Source organism: Marmota marmota, unplaced genomic scaffold, assembly GCF_001458135.2.
Source record: "Marmota marmota marmota unplaced genomic scaffold, marMar, whole genome shotgun sequence".
Lineage (NCBI taxonomy): Eukaryota > Metazoa > Chordata > Mammalia > Rodentia > Sciuridae > Marmota > Marmota marmota.
This window is the reverse complement of record NW_026000075.1, coordinates 2552725-2574544: the sequence shown is the minus strand read 5'-3', so window position 1 is coordinate 2574544 and position 21820 is coordinate 2552725. Positions and strand designations below refer to the sequence as shown.

Sequence of the window (21820 nt, the reverse complement as noted above, 5' to 3'; positions counted from 1 at the left end):
AAGCCGGTGGTGGCAGTTGAGGCTCTGAGGGTTTTTCCTGAGAGGCTGTTTTGTTTGGCGTGTGTGGTTCTAAAAATAAAGTTAGTTTCTTTTGACAAGTGGCTCCTGATTGTGCCCAGCCAGACTGCGGCATCATACCACATAATACTAGCCTGAGAAAAGATCAAAATTCAAAGTACAGGGATGCTGGTGTTGTGGCTCAGTGGTAGAGCGTCGCCTCACACATGTGAGACCCTGGCTTCGATCCTCAGCACCACATAAAAATAAATAAGTGAAATAAAGGTATTGTGCCCAATTACAACTAAAATAATAATAATAAATATTTTAAAGTTCAAAGTATGGCTTATACTCAATATATATTGCATTCCCACCATTATAAAGTTGAAAAACTAAGTTGAACCATCCTTAATATATGAAACTAGAAAGATGAGATGGATATGGTGGTGCACACCTATAATCCCAGCATCTTCAGAGACCAAGGCAGGAGGATTACAAGGTCAAAGTCAGCCTCAGCAACTGAGCAACCCTATTTAAAAATTTAAAAAAAAAAAAGTGCTGGGGATGTGGTAAAAAAAAAAAGTGCTGGGGATGTGGTTCAGTGGTTAAGAGGCTCTGGGTTCAATCTCTGTACCCAACAGCAACAACAAAGAAAAAAACTAGAAAGATACATTAAAGCTTATCAGTGATTTCTTTCTTTCTTTTTTTATTTTTAAGAGAGAGAGAAATTTTTTTTTAATATTCATTTTTTAGTTTTTTGGTGGACACAACATCTTTGTTTGTATGTGCTGCTGAGGATCGAATCCGGGCCACACGCATGCCAGGCGAGCGCGCTACCGCTTGAGCCACATCCCCAGCCCTTATCAGTTATTTCTCTGGTCAAGAATTGGGGAGTTAGATAATCTTTATTTTGGTTTATCTCTATTTTCAAAAATTTTTTACAATAAAATCACATTACAAATGTAAATAAAACAAAAATGAGAGTTTACAATGTCATTTATTGATAGTAACTAATAATCTAATAATTTGTTTAAAGTTACCAAGACAAAGAACAAGGTATCGCTCACACTCAACATAAAATCATTAGTTACTTCTTTACATGAAAACAGAAACTCTGAAACCTGTGGTAAATTTTTGCATCTTTTGAACAATATTTTCATAGAGATTATTTACATATCCAAATTATGTTCTATTCCAGTGAAGCTGAAGAATCCAAAAGGAGGTGTACTCAGTCTGCCACTTAGCAGTAATTGCAGTTTGGGTAAGTCACTTCATTTCCCTGACTTTTGGACTGATTATCTATGAAAGAAAGAAGGGGGGGGGCAGTAAGGATAAAGAGAAAGAAAAGGAAAAAAGAAAAAGAAATAATAACCTATCTTACCAGTTTTTATACAGATGAAAAGAATATACCCATACATACTTTATAAAACTTTCTACAGCAGGTGGTTGGAATTCTAACTAATACCAGATTAAGTCCTTCAGCTCTCTGTTTGAGAATCTTCTCATTTTTCCTAGAGCTTTACAGACAAATTATTCTCTGTTTTTCAATCATACAAAACTTGTGAGACATTACCAACCTAGGAAAATTGCTTTGCTCTCATTAAGGGGTTGGACCACGGCTCCTATGGCTTTAGAGATGTACCTTAAAGAAGGAATTTCACGTTGCTACTTGAAATCTTTTGAGAGACTGATTCAAGCTTCTGAATACATTTAATTGCCCCCGTGCAGAAAGCTGCTAAGTCTGACAGAATAGTCAATAATAATACTCACGCTCATTTTAACTCTCTGGTCTTTCTGTAATCATGTGCCCAAGGATCCAAAACTAAAGTCTTTCTGCTCCCTAGAGTGGTCAAAAAAGTCAGTTATTTTAGTCACTGAAATACCTTTTCCGTCTAGCTCCTTATGCCCTCCTTAATATAGAAACCACTTTTAAACCTGCTGACGATGAGATTTTATTTAACCCCCATTTCATCTGTTGAGTTCTGTCTCTGTCTCAAACAGCTTCATAAGACACCTGTTTCCTGTACATTATTAGAAGCCACAATTTACAACAATCGTCTTCAGTTATAAAAAATAATTTTCTTTTAAATAAAATTATTTTCTACTTTTCACAAGCATAGGCCTTCCCTCAGGTCAGCTTTTGACAAATACTCATAAAATCATTATTAGCAAAACTGGTAAGCATATTCACTTGGAAAGACCCATAAGATCCTAATTTTGGAATCTTGATCTTTTGGCATCTCTGAATTTGAAAGATGATCTGAGAGGTGAGCTTATAACAGTGTGTTCTAATCTTCTCTGGGTCTATGACACCATCATGAATGTACAAGGACACACTACGGGGTGCCCCCCTTTCCCATCCTGCCTGTCATCCACCAGCCCAGCCAATAGTTTTGATATCTCTTATTCGTTACCCTTAACACAGAGTGGACAGGAATAGCAACTGCAAAGGGGATCTGAACTCAAGTGTCTTTGTCTATTAAACTGTACTTCAATGGTCATAGCATTCACTATTTTTATTCTAATTGCTTATTATAAATTATTGTATTTGCTGGGCACAGTGGCACACACCTATAATCCAAGTGGCACGGGAGGCTGAGAAAGGAGGCTCATGGGTTCAAAGCCAGCCTCAGCAACAGTGAGGCCCTAAGCAACTCAGTGAGACCCTGTCTCTAAATAAAATACGAAAAAGAGCTGGGGATGTGGCTCAGTTGTTGAGTGCCCCCGGGTTCAATCCCTGATACCTAAAAAAATAGATAAATAAATAATAAATTGTTGTATTTGGGGCTGGGGTTGTGGCTCAGTAGTAGGGTGCTTGCCTCGCATGCGTGGGGCACTGGGTTCAATCCTCAGCAGCACATAAATTAAAAAATAAAAATAAATAAAAGATGTTGTGTCCATCTACAACTAAAAATTAAAAAAAATCTTGTTGTATTTGCTTCCCCTTTAGACAATACATTCTGCCATTGTTTTCCCATTATCTAAGATAGTGCTCACTACAAAGTAGGTGCCAAGTAATCATTTATTAAATGAATGAATTCTTTCTATTATGGTTCCCATTTTATCAACAAAATTAATCAGTCAAAAGAAGATGGTAAAGAGGGTGGCTGTATGAATCAACCCCAGAAAACACAGTTCACCAATGCTAGGCAAAGTTTGGGCTCCGGAATGTGAATAAAGACGCAGGTCACATACAGTAAATATTTCCAAAATGACAAATGAGTGATATTCTAGTAAAATGTTAAAATGCATCATGCTGGATGGATGTCAAGGAATCCGTCACACTCCTCTTATTTTATTTATTTATTTATTAGTTTTTCGGCAGATACAACATCTTTGTTTGTATGTGGTGATGAGGGTCAAACCCGGGCCGCATGCATGCCAGGCAAGCACGCTACCGCTTGAGCCACATCCCCAGCCCCCATTCCTCTTATTTTAAATCCAAACAGGGGTTCCTGCCTTTGTTATCAACAATCTTACCTTAAGTGGGCTTCCAGAACCTCATAATAATAGCCAAGGTACATCGAACACATGAGAGGTAAACTCTCCCAGGCAATTTACTCTCTTTATGTAAATATGATAACAGTGTAAGACATAGATAATTATTAGGCCCATTTTACAAATTAGAAAATAAAACAACTATAAATCTAATAAATTGTCCAAGCTTCCAAAACATATAAATAAATACAACCAAAATTCAAATTCTTTTCTATTCAAATCCAGAGCCCAAGGTCTTACCTACAAACTCTACCTTTACCATTTAAAATTCAAGATTGGGACTGGGGCTGGGGCTCAGCGGTAGCACATGGCCTGGCATGAGGCCCTGGGTTCTATTCTCAGCACTGTATGTAAATAAATAAAATAAAGGTTTATCAACAACTAAATAAATAAATAAATAAAATTCAAGATTACTGGGCTTATTTTGGTTTAATTCTGTTATACTTACAGAACATACTTTGTATGATTTCCATTTCCAAGAAATTGCTGAGTTTTATTTTATGACCCAAGATACTATCTTGGTTAGTAGTCTCAGCACAACAAATTCTGTTGTCATTGGATGGAGTCTAACAAGTTGGTTATTGGTGGATTGGTGGTTTTTATTAGAGCCAGGTATTTAAGGATGTTTTGCTAGTTTTCACTCTATTTGTGCCATCAAAGACTGAGGTGAACCATGTATGGTGGCATGCACCTGAAATCCCAGCTACTCAGGAGGGTGAGGAAGGAGAATAGTGAGTTCAAAGTCAGCCCTGGAAAATTAACTAGGTCCTGTCTGAAAACAAAACAGCCTGGGGACATAGCTCAGGGGTAGAACGCCCATGGGTTCAATCCTGGGTAGCACTCAAAAAAAAATTTTTTTTAAAGGACAGGGTTTATACATTGCCTCTAGATTATTTTGGAATACAAATAAGCTCTTAATAAAAATCAGTGGTCATTTTCTAGTTTTAAAATTAATTTTATAGTCTCATTACTCTATCTTCATTTGAGTATTACAGCAGAAAGAAACCATATTCCTGACATATTCAGGAAAAAACAAAGTAGTGTTACTGCCAGGTGCAGTGACACCCACCTGTAATCCCAGCAATTTAGGAGACTGAGGCAGGAGAATGGCAAGTTCAAAGCCAGCCTCACAAATGAGCCAGACTCTAAGCAAATTGGCAAGACCTTGTCTCCAAATCAAAAATAAAAAAGGGCTGGGGATGTGGCTCAATGGTTAAGTGCCCTGGGTTCAATCCCCAGTGCCAAAAAATAAAATAACAAGTCAAACTCTGAGAAGGAGCAATGTCATGGGGGGGGGGGGGGGGGGGNAATCTCCCTTTAAGAAAGTAATCAGCTTCCATTAATGGGAAACAAGTCACTTGCTAGTAGCTATTTTTTTCCTAACACCTTGTTATAAGGCTTGGTGTTGATAAGACTAAAAGTTACAGACTAGCTATCACCTAAGGCAAAAAATATTCAGCCAACTCTGTCTCTGCCACAAGAGTAATATTACCACTCAGAGGAGTTTTAGATAAAGTGACCTGGGATGATGGCTATGAAAAGTGACTGGGGTGTAGAGTCAGGAAGCAGATCAGTGTCTTGCAGGGGATAGGGCTGACTTTGGGGGTGCTGAGCAATGTTCTGGGGTAGTGGAACTGTCCCATGATTTTGTCGCGGTGCACTTGTGTATGTTTGTCAGACCTGTAGAATGAGGATTACTGTACTTCAGTTGTACCTGAATAAAAACTATTTCAAGTGCCTAGGATATAGTAGGTAGTCAACAAGAGAAATACAGAAATTAGTTTTCACTTCAAATACTGTGTATATTCTCAAAAATGAAATAAATGTGTGGTCTAATGCATACAGCTGAGTGTGTCTAAATTTCATACAGCATAACTTCTTTATTTTATGGTCCCAGATTGAACCCAGGGGTGAGCCACAACCCCCAGCCCTTTTTCATATTTTATTTAGAGACAGGGTCTTGCTGAGTTGCTCAGGGCCTCATTCAGTTGCTGGCTTTGAACTTGTGATCTTCCTGTCTCAGCCTCCCAAGCCACTAGGGTCATAGGTGGGCACCGCTGCACCCAGCCATACTCCATATTTTGAAAATTGACATGCTCAGTCTCATGAGAGTTTGGATATCTGTAAACCTTATTTCTGTCATTCCTCACTGATATGATATTAGAATAGGATTCTAAATGATTGTGGCCTGGTAGGCCCTGCCAGTAGTCTCTAATATGGAAGTAGTGAAACTTCACACTCAGCAAAAATGTATTTAATAGGACTTTTTTTAATTGAGAAAAAAAATAAACTAGAAGGCAAAAAGATACAGTCATGATAAGCTCTGGGTCACAGTCATACTGGCCAGGGACATTTGAATAAATTAAACATGATATTTCCCCACCATTCTTAGTGATTTTGAAGGCCATGATTCCAGAGATATTTATCTGTAGAGGCACTAGAACATGACATGTGTGTTGGCCACTGAAGCAGACAGCATGGAAGAGGGTTACATGGTGTGAGAAAATTTTGCAAGATAAAAGCTTTCAAATGTTATAAGTTCATTCACTTCAAATAATGGCAAAAAGTAAATGTTTCTCGAGTTCTTATATGTAACAGCAGGAACCTTACCAAATGTTTTACATTTGTTACCCAGAATAATCTACTGTATTGTTGCCTCCATTTTACAGATAAGAAAGTTGAGGCAAGTCTGTGATTCAGGAGGCTGAGGCAGGAGGATCACAAGTTCAGCAATTTAGCAAGACCCTCTCTCAAAAATAAAAAATAAAAAGCAGCTAAGGATGTGGCTCAGAAGTTAAGTGCCTCTGGGTTTAATCCCTGCTACCAAAAAAGAAGAGAGAGAGAGAGAGAAGAAGGAAGGAAGGAAGGAAGGAAGGAAGGAGAGAGAGAGAGAAAGTAAAGAAAGGAGGTTGAGTTATTTGCCCCACACTATTAAAGTGTGGCAGAGCTGGAATTTGAGTCCAGTCCCAAATTTTTCTACTCCTAACCACTACCCTATGATGAATATTTGTCAGTGGAAATGCTTTTGGTCATGTCTTCTGCTAGCAGTATAGTATTTACTGAAGAAAACTATTTCTTTGTTTAATATTATAAAAAGACCTTTGAAGGATGGCAGGGAAGATGGATTAATATTCAAGGTGTTTTAGATTATCAAATAAGTGCCCAAGCTTTTGCATGTGTAGTCTGAGGTTTTAATTAAATATGGATATTTTTTCTTTCTTTCTTTCTTCCTTTTTTTTTTTTTTTTTTTTTTTTTTTTTTTTTTTGAAGCAAATAGAAAAACATCATGGAGAAGACTGGCAGCAAGGACTGCACTCACAACCTTCACACAGGGTACTTTGACCTTGCCTGAAACAGACAGGACCAGGCAGTAACCAAGGGTTGGAAAACTGTGCCTTGTAAAAATGGGATTGAACAAATCAGAGCCTTGAAAGATGGCTGAGCAAATATTGAGGTCAAGAACCCTATATGAGTCTTATTCTAAGTTCAATCCGACTCCTGAAAATCGAACTCTTTATTTCTTAAGCCTGACAATGATCCTATACTTTTCGAGGCCAATTCATGGAATGATAATGTGTCATGAGCCACCAGGACACAAGAGTCTTTATTATTCCATGGTTCAACTTTGATGAAAGAAAAGTTCTGAAGAATCAAGGTTACTCTCCTTTGTTCAAGAAAAATCGAGTTTATTTCAGAAACTGTACTTTCTCTGTTAAAAGGACCATGTTAAATTTGAGCTCACAATCATTCAATAAAATTGTTTTCACCTTTCTGGAAGGTAAAAAACTAAAGTCTACAGTTATTTCATTCCTGGCCTAATAACACTCACTTCAGCTCTTAAATATATGCAGCTTAAATATCTCCTTCATACTACTCTTTAATTGCTTTGTCTTTTTTGATCTTTCTTAAGCTCTCTATGGGAAGAAAGAATCACATATTTTTGCAGTGACATTATAAATAATCACATTAAGTGGAATAGGTTGACTATAAACAGTTGAAATTAAATTTTACTACAGATTACTTGCAAAATATTTTTGTTTTTTAGGATATTTTTGCATTTATGAACAACAGATGCCAGTTTGTGAACCTTTTATGCCAAGTTGGAAAGAACTGTATTTGCTTCTATTGCATAAATGTTATCTTTTAAGTTAAATAAATTAGCAACCCTAAACTTGAAAATATAAATAAGCATAGTTACAAATTTCAAAAATTATTTTCCTTACCTAAAGGGCTTAAAAAGAGCATGCTTATTTGCGATATTGAACCAGAAATTTATTTTGAGGCTGTTGATGATGCTAGCAAGACAAATTTGTTATATCCATATATTAATATATTTTGTCAAGCAATATTATTATTTACTATCACATTGATTTTTTTTTGGGGGGGGGGCACTTAGAACCCAAGAGCGCTTTACCACTGAGCTACATCCCCAGTCCTTTTTATTTATTTATTTAGTTTTAGTTTTAGTTTAAGAAAGGGCCTCACCAAGTTACAGAGACTGACCTCAAATTTGTGATCCTCCTGCCTTAGTCCTGCAGAACTAAGTGTGAGTCACCACACTGGCATTATGTTGACTGCACAACTCTATAAGATAAACAAAACAAAAACTATTCCATTTTTTAAAAAATCACATTAACTTTTATCTGATTTACCAAAGTAGAATAGATTTCTTGCAAATAGCATAGCTAATAGAAAGAAGGAAAAACTTGGGAGATTTTCCTCCCACATTTCACTGAAGAAGAAATTGAGAGTCAGATTCAATGACTCTATCAGTTAGAAACTGGCAGAGTTGGGGTTGAAATCCAGCCTGACTCCAAGAGTTCTGAGTTATTCTTTCAAAAATATCTAGTGTGGGCTGGGTGTAGTGGTGCATGCCTATAACTCCAACAACTATGCTTGAGGCTGAGGCAGGAGGATTCAAAGTTCAAGGCCAGCCTCAGCAACTTTGCAAGGCCTTAAGCAACTTAGTGAGACCCCACCCCAAAATAAAAAATAAAAAGGGGCTTGGGATGTGGCTCAGTGGTTAAGCACCCCTGGGTTCAATCAACAGCACCAAGGAAAAATATATATATATATTACCTAGTGTGAGCCAACTTGGTGTCAAGCTTTCCTTGTCAGGTTTTGTTCCCTAACAAACAGCAGAAAAGACACAGACTTTCACAACTGAAAACATCCATGGGAATCTAGATCTGAATAAAGTCATATGGATTTCTTTAATCTTAAGGGAAATGTTTAACTCACTACATAAGGCAGAATCTTTCTTCCTAAAACTCTGATTGAATTAACTGATGGTTCCTTGAATTCAACTCGCTTTACTGCTAGTTGGAGGCCTGATCACTGCTGTGGATTGTAGCTACCTAAGGCCATAAATTCTCATGCTTATTTTGTAGGATGTGAACTTTAACTTGTACAGCTACTAGCATGAAGGGATGGATGTAGGCCAGTTTAGTGAACTATTAAAAACTATTTTGAAAAACTTAATCTTGCCCCTGACACTGGTGAGATGATTATTGATAAACTGTTCTTAAGAGGTTTTTTAGAAAACTGACCTTTAGTTGGGAAGGGAGGGGAGGGGAGGGAAAGGAGGGAAAGGAAGGACAGCAGAATAAAATAGACATTATTATTGCTGTATGTATATATGTGACCAATGTGATTCTGCAACCTGTACACCCAGAAAAATGAGAAATTATACCCCATCTGATTCAAATGTATGATATGTCAAGATCATTGTACTGTCATGTGTAACTAATTAAAACAAATTAAAAAATTAAAATTAAAAAAAAGAAAGGAAAAAAAAAAGAAAACTGACCTTTAGTGAATTGACCTATAAACATCAACTTTATAATAAAGGGCCTCCAACTTAGATTTTTTAATATCTTCAACTGAAGTCATACATACAGTCTATACTGGTTTTCTTGGGCTGCTGGGTCAAGTAACACAAACTGGGTGGTTAAAAACCATTGAAACTTATTGTTTCACAGTTTTGGTGCCTAAGTCTCAACTCAAGGTGTTAGCAGAGTGGGTTCACATTCTGAGATGATGAGGGTCAGAACTTCAAGACATCATTATTGTGGGGTATGAAGGTTAATTTTATGTATCATCTTGAAGATTGTTTTAGTATGAGATTAACACTTAAATTAATAAATTTTGCATAAAGCAGATTGCCCTCCAGAACGTGATTGGGGCTCATCCAATCATTTAATGGAACAAAACACTGACATTCCCTAGCAAGAGGGAGTTCTCCAGGAGACAGCCTTCAGATTTTATCTGCACCATCAACTTCTTCGAGTCTCCAGCCTGCTGGCCCACACTTCAAATTTTGGACTTGGACAGCTACGTAATTGCATGAACCAATTACTTATATAAAATCATAAACAGACCGGGTGGAGTGGTACACACCTGTGATCCCACGAAGGAGGATCACAAGTTCGAGGCTTTCCTAGACAACTAAGTAAGACCGTGCCTCAAAATAAAAAATAAAAATGACTGAGATGTAGCTCCAGGGTAAAGCACCCCTGGGTTCAATTCCCAATACTAAAATCAATAAGTCATAAACACCACAACACACACATACACACACACACACTATTTGTTCTGTTTCTCCAAAGAACCCTGGCAAATCCAGAGGAGGACACGATTCACCATCTTAAGGACACTCTAGTAAGACTGAAAAGAAACATACATCGTAGAACTTTAAAACCTGGGTTCTGTTGCCACAGCACATCTTCTGTGGTGTGTTATAAACTAATATCTTTTTGTAAATCCTGTAATCATCTTCTGAATGATGGAATTATGTTGCAAATTGATGTTACAAGTATCAAACAGATGTCTTTGAAATACACCATAAATTTTGCGGCCCTGTTTTGGAATTTTTTTAATTATAACATTCTGCAAACCTCAAAAATTGGAAAGAGCTGTGGTTTTTCTCAGCCTCTTAGAGACTCCACATAGTAGTTCCTTCTGCACCTTGAACCTCTCCCATTCGCTTCCTATTGCCAAGATATTCTTGCTACTTCCTTTTACATTCTTCTACTTTCTCTCTACCAGCTCATGTTTATCACCTGTTTTAAGACATCTTCCCAAATAAACTGTAAACTAACTTAACCATTGTCTAATTAATTACATATTTAACCTGTGCTAGTATAAGAAAATTCTCTTTGTCCTCCATTTCTACACTATATTTCCAAGCTTCCTATATGGTTAAATGTGTTTTGTGACAAAGTTCTCTGCCAAGGCCTATAGGTCAGATTAAGGAAGAATTGGATTCTAAAGGATGATGGGAAACTACTTTAGCATCTAGAGCAGGTGAATGATATGATTCCATTTTTCTTGGAAAAATTGGACTGAGTGATCTGTAAAGAATGAATTAAGGAAGGCAACAATTTTGGATGCAGGGAGAAAAAAATAGGAAGATTAATTATTAATCCAGATAAGAGGATTGTAGCATCACCTGGAATGGTAGCAATTGAGACTGAAAAAGAAAAAGAAATCCTTGGTAATGAGCTAGATATGAGGAATGGGGGGCAAAGAAGATATCAGTCATGCCAGATATAAAAAGATGATCAACCTCACTCATACTAACATAAATGTAGATGTGATCTATAATGAGATAATAATTCTCACCTATTTGGGGGAAAAGAATCTAAAATCTTAAGAATATGCTCTGATAGTAAGATTCAGGGAAACACTCTTGTGTTTAGTGATAATGCCAAATGATACCGCTTTTCTAGAAAATAATTTCACAGTATCACATTTATCCTTTGACTCAATAATTCCACATCTGAGATTCTGGGCCAACAATACATTGGCAATTACTGAAAACTGACACATGTACAAAACTATTAATCACAGAAATATTTGTAATAGCAACCAAGTGAAAATACTAGAGCTGGCTTCTCTCCACTCGTGAGAACCAGCCGTGAAACTGTCAGTAATTTAGCAAGCTGGTTGTTAAAATACAGCCAGCATTGGAAATTAAATTACATAAACTTATAACAATTAAATAATATTAAAAGCAAAAGTAATAAGCATTCAAAATTCCTCATTTCCTAATTGATTTACTAGGCTTTATTACGCATAGTAAGGTAATCTACATGTATTGTATTTGAAGGATGTGCCACTGTACATCACTCCCGAACTTCACCTTCAGGGGCATCATGGTAGGAGCTTGAAAGCAGCCATGGTGGGAATGTTTATACCACAGAAATTTGCAAATACTCCAAATCAGGACTTTTTCCTTTATATAGAGCTGGTTGTGGAACGCTGATCAGCACACACCTGGGAACAAAGCAAGCATCCGTCAGAAAGTGTTCTGGTTGAATAGCATGATGTAGCCACTCAATTAAGTGTTAGGAAACTATAAAAGGAAATAAAGCTGTTATTATACACTGCTATAAAAGTGATCTCCACGATATACAAGTAAATGAAAAGAACAAGTTCAAGGACTGTTATGGTTACCATTTTTTTATGTTTATTATTATTATTATTTTTAATGGAAAGCTAAAGCAAAAGAGTTTTTAAATGACCATATACAGGGAGAGAGGATAAACTGTGAGAAGATAGGGACAGATAAAGTGAAAGAACTGAGTATTTTGTCTTTCCTATGTGGTAGGTACTGGAAGGTAACCAAAATTTGTGAGCAGAGTCTCTGTACAAAAATATTTCAGCTAATACATGAAACTGTTATAAAAAGAATATTAACATTTCATAACAATTAATGGTATGATGGGCCTACTCTAAACAATGGCCATAAACAGATGTTAATATCACAAATAAAGAGAGGACAACCAGACCTCTGTGCTTCCCGATGAAAATGCTCAACATTTCCCATGCAGAAATCTTGTCAAAGAATAACCTAAAAAAAAAAACAAGCCAAGACTTTAACTCTAAGGACCACTTCATAGGAAACTCTGGGGACTGAGAAAAACTACAAGGAGAATGACTCTTCAACAAAAATGTTTGGGGAGGGAAGATTCAGAATGAGAAGGATGAAGAGAAACAAAAGTTTATCAATCATTGCCACTTGGGGTTCTAATTGAAATCAACAGCAAATAAAGCACAATTTTGAAGCAATTCACTATATTTTGGTAAAAGTCTTAAGTGTCTTTAAAAAATGAAAAAATAAAATAATCGTTTTACAGATAACATAAAAAATATATATGTATAATATGGTGTTTGGGATTCACTTCCAAAAACTCTCTAGTTTGGGCATGGTGGAGGAGATGGCAATATAAATAAAAAAAGATCAACTATGCTAATTGCTGAAAACAGTTTTTTTCCTCCTCTTTTAAAAAATTTTTTATGAAGTTTTCATATTCAAAATTTAAATTTTTTTGCTCACCATCTCTAGCAATCAGAGAAATGCAAATCAAAACCACCCTAAGATACCATCTCACTCCAGTAAGATTGGCAGCCATTATGAAGTCAAACAACAACAAGTGCTGGCGAGGATGTGGGGAAAAGGGTACACTTGTACATTGCTGGTGGGACTGCAAATTGGTGCAGCCAATTTGGAAAGCAGTATGGAGATTTCTTGGAAAGCTGGGAATGGAACCACCATTTGACCCAGCTATTCCCCTTCTCGGTCTATTCCCTAAAGACCTAAAAAGAGCATGCTACAGGGACACTGCTACATCGATGTTCATAGCAGCACAATTCACAATAGCAAGACTGTGGAACCAACCTAGATGCCCTTCAATAGAGGGCATGGATTAAAAAAATGTGGCATTTATACACAATGGAGTATTACTCTGCATTAAAAAATGACAAAATCATAGAATTTGCAGGGAAATGGATGGCATTAGAGCAGATTATGCTAAGTGAAGCTAGCCAATTCCTAAAAAACAAATGCCAAATGTCTTCTTTGATATATAAGGAGAGTAACTAAGAACAGAGTAGGGACGAAGAGCATGAGAAGAAGATTAACATTAAACAGGGATGAGAGGTAGGAGGGAAAGGGAGAGAGAAGGGAAATTGCATGGAAATGGAAGGAGACCCTCAGGGTTATACAAAAATACATACAAGAGGAAGTGAGGGGAAAGGGAAAAATAATACAAGGGGGAGAAATGAATTACAGTAGAGGGGGTAGAGAGAGAAGAGGGGAGGGGAGGGGAGGGGGGATAGTAGAGGATAGGAAAGGCAGCAGAATACAACAGACACTAGTATGGCAATATGTAAATCAATGGATGTGTAACTGATGTGATTCTGCAATCTGTATACGGGGTAAAAATGGGAGTTCATAACCCACTTGAATCAAAGTGTGAAATATGATATATCAAGAATTATGTAATGTTTTGAACAACCAACAATAAAAATTTTAAAAAAATTAAAATTTTTAAAAAACATACTGTTCACATTCTGTTTGAACTGGGCAAGGTATATGCAACATTGGAATGATTTGAGGATCAAGTTAGGAATGGGAAAGAGATCTACAAAAAGGTAGATTAACAACTTTCACTTCTAAACACAATTTGAAGTATGTGATTACAGATTACAAATTTAGGATTTTCAGCCTATGGAATTCATGCACTTACTTAGGAAATAAAAATACTTTTAATAGAGAATTAAAACATACTGAAACCTCGTGTGGTGGTACACGCCTGTAATCCCAGCAGATTGGGAGGCTGAGATAGGAGTTCAAAACCAGCCCCAACAACTTAGTGAAGCACTAAGCACAACTTAGTGAGACGCTGTATCGACGTAAAAATAAAAAGGGCTGGGGATGTGGCTCAGGGGTTGAGCACCCCTGGGTTCAATTTCTAGTACTAAAATCAAATAAACATACTGAATGCCTGTTATATACCAAATACTAATCTAACTTCCTTAAATGTTATTTACTTAATCTTCATAATAACCCCATGAAGTACTTTTATTTTTATCTCTCTCTTTTTTTTTTAATTAGGAAAGGAATGCACATGAAGTTAAAATTTTGTCTATACGGAGTTCAAGCATTATAGTCAGGATTTGAATCCATGAAGTCTGGCTCTGTAAAATCAAGACAGCCCCAAGACTGCAACCAATAGAGCTCTACCCATAGACACAGATAACTTAATGCATAAAAGGAAAGACAGAAGAGAACTCTGAAAATAAAGAAGCAAAAAAGAAAGAGTTGAGACAAGCATAAATAAAAACAACAACAAAAGAGCACATTCAAGAAAGAAGGAGAGGCCAGTGGCATTGAAGGGTATTGAGAAGTTCAGGAAAACACATACTGAAATTAATTCTATCACTGGTATCACTCAGTCATGACTCACCTCACAGTTTTATTTCCTTCACAATCCTTTACTCTACAATAACACTGTATGATTGATTCTCACTTGATAAATAAAAAAATTTATAATAGCTTCTACTATAACACATCCTGCCTTAAAATACATGAAATACACAAAGCCAGACATTCAAAATATAATTTAGAGAGGATTTTTCTGTGGTTAATAATAGAATTCGTTAGGATGGATAGGATTTATCTTAGGATTCTTTTATGTAAGGATTTCTCCTAATGCATTTAAAATATTATTTAATTTTCCAATCTGTCAGACAAGAAATTTTGAAGACAAATTTGCTGTATACCTGTACTATGATTTTCATACATTCCAGTGTTTGCTAAGATTACGGAGAATTTAAACTTTCAGGAAGAATGAAGCTTAAGGATTGTTAAAGAAAAACGATTAGCTTTTCCTACCACTCAAAGATTATCTTCTTTAAATTTTCAATCTTATTTTCAGTTTCAGTGAATAAATTGTTGGCACTTACATTCTTCAGTTCTTAGGGAGAAGCTTCAGGTTCTCAAGAAATTTGTTTTTGATAAGGATAGGAGTGAAGAACTTCATTTTCATCTGCAAATGTGCAGCTCTTAAGAAATTTTCAAGCACCAGATACATCACCATGGTGAGAAATGAATCGAGATTTTTCCTATCAAAGAATTTGTATCATTGGCATAATATTACTTTATATTTTAACTTTTGTAAGAGAACCATATCCTATGTAAAGTGTTTGGGGTCTGAATTTTAAAAACCTTTATGATAATATCAGAAAGACACTTACTTTCATATCTATTGTTTGATTTAAAACGTTGGCCTTGAAGACTATACTTTCAGGGATCATTTCTATAGTATGTTAAAATGTTGGCCTTGGATTGGGGGTCTAGCTCAGTGGCAGAACATTTACCTAGCATGCTCAAGGGCCCTGGGTTTGATTCCCAACACTGAAAAAATTTCTTACTGTCAAATGCTGGACAAAGTTATCAGCAGACTGCTTCTAATTTAAAATTTTTAAAAAAATGAATAGAGGAAAAAAGTGGAATGCTTGACATTAGCTGCATGATCTGAGGAAGCCTGTAAAAAATCACCATGCTAATTGTCTGTCTTAGAATCTACCACGAAAAAAAAAATAGCTACATTAGAGCTGCTAACCATAGGTTCATCATTCAGCACACCTACTATTACACAGTTTGTGTTCAGTAAATCATTGCAGAACCAACAAATCTGTAAAATAAATGAAAAATAAACGAAAGCTATGTTTGCGATAGTATTGAGATGCAGAGGGCAGTGTATTCAATAATAATAGACAAATCAAGCCAGGCACTGTTCCACATGTCTGTAATCCCAGCAATTCTGGAGGCTAAAGCAAGAGGATAGCAAGTTTGAGGCCAGCTTCAGCAATTTAGTGAGACCTTCAGCAATTTAGCAAGACCGTGTCTCAAAATAAGAAAAAATAAAAAGTCTGACAATGTACCTCATTGGTAAAGCTCCCCTGGGTTCAATCCCCAGTACCAAATTAAAATAAAGAAAATAACAATACCCAATATGTTTTAAATGGTTATCATGTGCCCAGCACTACAAATAACTCTAATAGCTAAGTTTCACTAATGCCTGTGTCATGTGCTCTACTCCTTATCAGACCAATCCTAATCGAAGTCTCAACAGTCAGCATTATTATCATGATCCCTCATCATTCTGACTTCTTTCATTCTTTTTTTTTATACTAGTATTGAGCCCAGGGGCACTCTTCCACTGAATTACATCACCAGTCCTTTGCCTTAAATTTTAAGATAGGGTCTTACTAAGATGCTTAGTAAGTTGTTTAGGCTAGTTTTTAACTTGTAATCCTCCTGCCTCAGCCTCCTGAGCTGCTGGGATAATAGGCTTGCACCACTGCACCCAATTTTCTTTATTTTTGTGTACAGTGAAGCACAGAGAAGTTAAATAACTTGCCCATAATCACACAGGTGGTAGGTAGTAGTTTCAGGCTTGGAACCATTTACATTCAAAACCAGCACTGTTAACCCCTAGGCTGCTATATGCTCTATAAATGGCTAGAAAAAAATCACCATTTGCTGCATTTATTAAAATCCTTCCAGTTTCTCCCCAAATCCTTTGGGCTTTTGTTATTACTAAACTCTTTCAAGGGTGTCTACAGAGTCTGTTTCAACTATCAGCAGCTTCATCTGTCATTTCTGGGAGATATTTATCTTCTAAATTCCTTGGTAAGTAGAGATCTGAGTAAGATAGTGTTCAAGTACATGGACTTTATCTTCATTCCAGATTAAAATTCTGACCTTGCCCCTATACCAAGAATTTCTTTTTCTTTTTTTTTATTGGTTGTTCAAAACATTACAAAGCTCTTGACATATCATATTTCATACATTAGATTCAAGTGGGTTATGAACTCCCATTTTTACCCCAATTACAGATTGCAGAATCACATCAGTTACACATCCACATTTTTACATGATGCCATATTAGTGACTGCTGTATTCTGCTAACTTTCCTATCCTCTATTATCCCCCCTCCCCTCCCCTCCCATCTTCTCTCTCTACCCCATCTACTACAATTCATTTCTCTCCTTGTTTTTTTCCCCATTCCCCTCACAACCACTTATATGTAATTTTGTGTAACAATGAGGGTCTCCTTCCATTTACATGCAATTTCCCTTTTCTCTCCCTTTCCCTCCCACCTCATGTCTCTGTTTAATGTTAGTCTTTTCCTCCTGCTCTTCCTCCCTGCTCTGTTCTTAGTTGCTCTCTTTATATCAAAGAAGACATTTGGCATTTGTTTTTTAGGGATTGGCTAGCTTCACTTAGCATAATCTGCTCTAGTGCCATCCATTTCCCTGCAGATTCAAGATTTTGTCATTTTTTAGTGCTGCGTAATACTCCATTGTGTATAAATGCCACATTTTTTTTTTATCCATTCATCTATTGAAGGGCATCTGAGTTCTCAGAGGAGGACATACAATCAATCAACAAGTACATGAAAAAATGCTCACCATCTCTAGCAGTCAGAGAAATACAAATCAAAACCACCCTAAGATACCATCTCACTCCAGTAAGATTGGCAGCCATTTTGAAGTCAAACAACAACAAGCGCTGGCGAGGATGTGGGGGAAAGGGTACTCTTATACATTGCTGGTGGGACTGCAAATTGGTGCGGCCAATTTGGAAAGCTGTATGGAGATTCCTGGGAAAGCTGGGAATGGAACCACCATTTGACCCAGCTATTGCCCTTCTCGGACTATTCCCTGAAGACCTTAAAAGAGCGTACTACAGGGATACTGCCACATCGATGTTCATAGCAGCACAATTCACAATACCAAGAATTTCTTAAGGGTCTGTTTATTATTGTCCCACATGGGGAAAGAGTCAAATATAGTTAGAAGAGAGCAGTTATGTGCTGCTTACTGGTACCAACTACATTAGTTCAAGTTCCCTCTGCTTTCACATCTTGCCTCAGTCATTAAGTAGGTCCTTCTTCTAATGAGTGGACCTCAGTGTCAATAATTCTTTACTCCTGATGAAACAACTCTGTGGCAAAGAGAGCAGTGAGAAGCTGACCCGTTCTTCTGACCACTAAAAGAGAGAAGTCAAACCATTACAATCTTAAACTCTAGTCCAGAAATTCTCAAAGTGCAATCTGCATTCTCCTGGGGTCTCCAAGCTCCCTGTAAAAAGTCTGCAAGAACAAAGCTATTTTTATAATAAATTTAAGATGTTAGTTTTTTCCTTCACTGTGTTAATAATTACCAATGGTGTAAAATCAATGGGCGGGAGGAGTGGTCCTTAGGAAGATTCAAGGACTGATATCAAACTACATTGGTAGTATCACATACTTCACCATCAGACAGACACACCAATAAGAAAATGCCAGTTTCTTTTTTCTTTTTTTTTTTTGACACCCAGATGTCCCCCTGGTGGCAGTTCCACCCCCATGGTCCTCCCTTGCAGGGGCCTTGGGGGGTCCCACGTGGAGGTTTTCCTCAGGGAACACAGGCCATTCTTTCTTTCTTTTTAAAAAAATATTTATTTTTTAGTTGTAGTTATTTTATTTATATGTGGTGCTGAGAATCGAACCCAGGGCCCCGCACATGCCAGGCAAGCGCTCTACCACAGAGTCACAACCCCAGCCCTAAAATGCCAGTTTCATTCAAGAATGTCTTTTATAGCCAGGAGCATTGACACACACACCTATAACTTCAGTGACCTGGGAGGCTGAAGCAACAGGAATGCAAGTTTGAGGTCAGTCTCAGCAATTTAGTGAGGCCCTAAGCAACTTAGTGAGATCTTATCTCAAAATAAAAAATAAAAAAGGGCTGGGGATGTAGCTTGGTGCAAAGCATCCCTGAGTTCAATCTGCAATTCCACCCCACACCCCACCCCCTGCCCCCGCCAAAAAAANTCTGCAAATTCCAACCCCCACAACCCCCACCCCCCTGATCCCCCCAGACCTAAAAAAAAAAAAAAGAGTAAGAAAAAAAAGCAATAAAAATATTACCTTAATAAATCTAGACCCTTGAGTACATGTCTTATTAGCATTCTGCATAATGAAATGAAAAGTGTTCATGAAACACTATTGCTGCATATTGAAGTAACATGGTTGTCTCTGGGAAAAAAAAAAAAAAAACTGACACAATTGAGTTAGAGGCGGAATCAACCTGTTTTCACGGAACATTATTTTTGCTTGAGAAAAAGACCAGTAAACAAATGTGGATTCTCACATCAAGTATTTGGCAGACCTTTTGATATTTATAGGTAAACAAAAAGAAAGGGTATTTCTTGCCTAAAATAAAATTTGAACCTGTAAGATAAAAGTAACATATTTGGAAGACTTTAATCTGTCATCATGAATTTGTTGGGTTTTTTTTTTTTTTTCTTTTTTTCTTCACATTTACAGGTTTTCCTGACAGGATTGGTGGTGGTTTTAACAAAAAGATCTCTTGGTATAGTAATAATGAAATGAATCAGCATTCAGAAAAATCAAACTAAGTCAGTGAATCAACTTTTTTTCAACAATAAATGAATGATATTACAAAATCATGCATGAGTAAAAGATCCATTCAGTTTGAAAAATATCAGTGAATTTTAGCATAATCCTGTAGAAAAAAATATTTATATGGTTTCAGATTCCACATTACAATTAACCTTTAAAAATTCAGCACAGAGTTGGGCATGATGGCACACACCCAAAATTCCAGCTGCTTTGGAGACTGAGGTAGGAGAACCCCAAGTTCAAAATTTAAAAATTTTAAAAAGGTCTGGGGATATAGCTCAGTGGTAGAGTGCCCCTGGATTCAATCTCCAGTGTCAAACTAGCATTTGTAGATGTTTGGAGAATTGCCTAATACCAGAAATGGATTGGCAAGGGTCTAAATTAGAAACTTGATTTGTAAATTTCTACTTCCTAAGAAAATATTTCTAATAATGTCACCCCCATATTGGTGGTGTTTAGTTTCTGAAGAACATGATCCCCTCTAAATCTCAATCATCAGAGCTTAAAATTTAGAAAGAATCCATATACAAAATAGTTTCCATTTAGTGATAAAATATTTTTAAGACTTCTACATGTAATGCTGATATTTTAAGCACCCATTGACAAACCACTACAAGTAATTATATTCAGTCTACAGGCAGTGTGTGGCATGCATTTTGATTCATGATACCCCTCCCAAGGATTGAAATACCACAAACTGGAATTTAAAGATCTCATTCTAAACCTTTGAAGGTGCTAATAACAGGGGGTAGCACTCAAATTCAGACATACACAGAAGGCAACATTTGTCTCATCAGCTGTGAAGAAATCTGATATGTGTGAACGTGTGTGTGTGTGTGTGTGTGTGTGAGAGAGAGAGAGAGAGAGAGAGAGAGAGAGAGAATTTTCTCAAGAAGAGCCTGTCTGGTGTCTTTTCCAAACTCTTGCAGTTTGGGACTATGGAAAAAAATGAGACTCTGTCTGGGCTCTTTTGTGAAGCAGTACTACATCATATTATTCCATTGCCAAACTAAACCTGAAATTGTAGCAGGCAGGAGACACAAAGGAAAAAGAAATGGCTATATGTAAACACAAAGTATGGCATTTAGAATTTGAGAATTTCTGATTCAGCAGAAGTTTTACATACCATACAATTAATCCTTCCTTTTCAAAGATGAGGAAACTGTGGCCCAGAAAAAAATTGAGTCTCTTGCTCCAGTTTTTACAGTGAATTAATGTGAAAGATAGGATTGAAAAACCACAGGCTTTTCTCTATACCACAACTTGATGATCTAATTGCTTTTTTCCTTGATTGTCAGTTCCCTATCACTAAACCTAGATTGAGGTTTTCCTAACCACAACCAAAAAGACACAGCATGCTAAAGAACTGGTTAAATAGAATCAAGGAACCCTATTTACTTTTTTAAAAAATGAAAGAAACTTTTGTTAAATGCTAAAAAGTTCATGATAGTCTAGTCAGTTTATACAAGCTCTTAGGTTTCAATTACAGAAAAAACATTATTGCCAGAGTCCACCAGTACTATCCTAATTTATCAGATTACTTCCTTAGAAAGAGTGCTTTTGATCTGCTCTTCTGAAAAAGAACAAATGTGTGGACTTCAATGCTTAATAAAATTGAAAGCTTCTCTCTGGGGTAACTGAAATTTTTATCAAAGGGGCGACAGACCTGGTTACAGCTGCAACAAAGAAGTGCCATATAAAGCCAAGTGGAAAGAAGTTATACATCATTGGTGATACAGGGCCATTGAACATGGTCATATTAATTGGAATCTATTGCACAGGACATTCCACTACATGCTGTGCAAATGACCCTGAAAGTTTTGAGTCTCTCTGGTGTATAAAAAAAAAAGTTCAGATGTAAAAATAATCACACGGATGGCAGATTCTCTATCCTTGAATGGACATAGCTACCCTGAGATCTGGGTGGCTACAAAATTTCTTTTTTAAATAATGCCCTTTGAGTGAGTCCCCACATATGCATCTTCTTTTACCACCATTTGAAAACTTGTCTTCTAATAATTTCACACAGAGCTTTCAGGGTAGCAACATTGAAAAAGAATGAA

General features: G+C 36.7%; 1 long non-coding RNA gene across 5 annotated transcripts in view; it reads right to left on the bottom strand.

Annotated features, from left to right (window-relative positions):
* Positions 1 to 21820, bottom strand: part of LOC107149542 — a 43058-nt gene that overhangs the window by 8320 nt on the left and 12918 nt on the right. The window contains exons 3-6 of one of the 5 annotated variants that reach the window (XR_007351635.1): positions 12288 to 12349; positions 11639 to 11772; positions 1768 to 1837; positions 1171 to 1296 (exon numbers count right to left, since the gene is read on the bottom strand). This is a non-coding gene — a long non-coding RNA (uncharacterized LOC107149542). Of the gene's footprint in view, positions 1 to 846; positions 1297 to 1767; positions 1838 to 11547; positions 11773 to 12287; positions 12350 to 21820 lie in introns of those variants that run through there. The other 4 variants (XR_001504416.2, XR_007351637.1, XR_007351636.1 and 1 more) reach the window with 4 other exon arrangements.